Source organism: Schistocerca nitens, chromosome 3 (assembly GCF_023898315.1).
Source record: "Schistocerca nitens isolate TAMUIC-IGC-003100 chromosome 3, iqSchNite1.1, whole genome shotgun sequence".
NCBI lineage: Eukaryota > Metazoa > Arthropoda > Insecta > Orthoptera > Acrididae > Schistocerca > Schistocerca nitens.
The window spans coordinates 162,416,444-162,418,920 of NC_064616.1; the positions used below are offsets into that span (position 1 = coordinate 162,416,444).

A 2,477-nucleotide genomic window follows, 5' to 3' on the forward strand; every position below is an offset into this window, starting at 1 on the left:
GATTTATTCCAGGACATTGGAAAAAGTTCTTGGAATCAACTGCCTCTGGGCGAGGGGCATCGGCCATCGTACTACCATACATCAGTTACCGCGGCTACGGGAGGAAATCTTCCGCAAAATAACCATTCAGTTCGACCACTTCGGTCTTCAATTTTAGGAGTTTAACAACAAATCTTTCGTGAAACTGCACTAGATAATGAGATGAACCTCAAATTCCAGCTATATACTCTTTGCAAACTATTCACCTCGCATCAGTTTCTTGGGAAAATCAAATAAATAATAGTCAGCAATAGATATGTACGAACTTTAGGGAGTATGTACAAGGTTTCTACATCCATCCGTATCGATTTAATCCCCTATGGCATGAACAGCGTGGAGACCAAATCAGTCGTTTTAACGAGTAACTCCATAACTTCTTGCAAGTATCTCTTATATTTTACGTCTAGGAAACGCACGTTTTCCTCAACAGAAATACGCCCGTATGTTTGCATTAGTTAGTTTACCCATTCCAGGTTCATGTCCGTTGATGAGACTCACATCAAAGAAACCGTGAATCAGAATGTGCGATAGCAAGATTAACAGAGGTACGTACTATGCACTTGGTAATGAGTGGAGCGATAGAGTTTACGGAGAAATGGTGCTCCGGAGAGTTAACATCGTCGGCGTCACTGTAATGTCTGGTCACACTGATGTACATCAACTGCTTTCCTGAAAATGACAGTGCATGATATCAATGAATTCTTGGAATTTTATACCGGTCTGATGCAATAAATTCACAGAAAACATTCCGGAGCTGAGGACTTCGTCGCTGTAGACGACACCAACTTACAGTAGCAGGCTACTTCCAAATTTCTGGATTTCCGGAAGGCGTTTGAGACAGTGGTCTACAGCAGGTTGTTAACCATGGTCCAAACATACGGAATGGGTTCTCAGATATGTCAGCGGCTCAAAGACTCTGTGAGTAAAAGAACCCAAAACGTTGTCCTGCGCGGCGAGTTTATCGTCCCGGGTGCCCCTGGGGAGTGTGAAAGGATCGTTCTTGTTATGTACATACACTATGTCATCAAATGTATTCGGGAACTCTTATACAGTGAGGGAATGGCCACTAGAAGTCACGATAGGCGGGCACGCCAGTATAAAAGGCGGCGGGGAGTATTGTGTTGTCAGGACAAAAACAGAATGAGATTTTCGCTCTGCAGCGGAGTGTGCGCTGTTATGAAACTTCCTGGTAGATTAAAACTGTGTGCCAGACCGAGACTCGAACTCGGGACCTTTGCCTTTTGCGGGCAAGTGCTCTACCATCAGAGCTACCCAAGCACGACTCACGCCCCATCATCACAGCCTTACTTCTGCCAGTATCTCGTCTCCTACCTACCAAACTTTAGCGCACACTCCGCTGCAGTGTGAAAATCTCATTCTGGAAACATTCCCCAGGCTGTGGCTAAGCAATGTCTCCGCAATATCCTTTCTTTCAGGTTTACCAGTTCTGAAAGGTCCGCAGGAGGGCTTCTGTAAAGTTTGGGAGGTAGGAGACGAGATACTGGCAGAAGAAAAACTATGAGGACGGGGCGTGAGTCGTGCTTGGGTAGCTCAGATGGTAGGGCATTTGCCCGCGAAAGGCAAAGGCCTCGAGCTCGAGCCTCGGTCCGGCACACAGTTTTAATCTGCCAGGAAGTTTCAGGACAAAAGCAGTGACAGCAGAATGGGTCCATCAGCAGAGCCAAGTGGCTTCGAACATTGATCAGTCATTGGAAGCTACCTGTGTAACAGATCCCTCAGGGATATTTCAAACGTTCTCAGACTGCCCAAATCGACTGTTGGTAATGTGATTGTGAAGGAACAACCACAGCTAAACCAAGTCCAGGCAGACTTCATGCCTTGAAGGACAGGAACCTTATGGAACTGAGTGATGGTAAACAATCGCATGAAATCAGGGGAAACAATCACTCGCGAGTTCCAAGGTGCTGCTGGCACAATGACTGTGCGTGGGAAGTTAAGAAGAATCAGGTACAATGGTCGAGTGGCTCCTCATCAGCCACACATTTCTGTGTCAGTGCTAAGCGAAGCTTCACAACGTAGACGACTGGAATCGAGTGATTTGGAGTGATGTACTCTGTAGCAATCCGATGGAAGGCAACGGCCTTGCCGCAGTGGATACACCAGTTCCCATAAGATCACCGAAGTAAAGCGCTGTCGGTTGTGGCCGGCACTTGGATGGGTGACCATCCGGGGCGCCGTGCGCTGTTGCCATTTTTCGGGGTGCACTCAGCCTGGTGATACCAACTGAGGAGCTCCTCGACCGTATAGTAGCGGCTCCGGTCAAAGAAAACCATCACAACGACCGGGAGAGTGGTGTGCTGACGACAAGCCCCTCCTAGCCGCATCCTCAGCTGAGGATGACACGGCGGTCGGATGGTCCCGATGGGCCACTTGTGGCCTGAAGACGGAGTGCCAAGGAAGGACTTAGGTTTGGCGAA

The 2,477-nt window shown here is 48.1% G+C and overlaps 1 pseudogene; it reads left to right on the plus strand.

The window, feature by feature from the left end:
* Window positions 1–2,132: 2,132 nt before the first annotated feature.
* On the plus strand, window positions 2,133–2,250 carry LOC126249970 (5S ribosomal RNA; annotated as a pseudogene).
* Window positions 2,251–2,477: the final 227 nt, after the last annotated feature.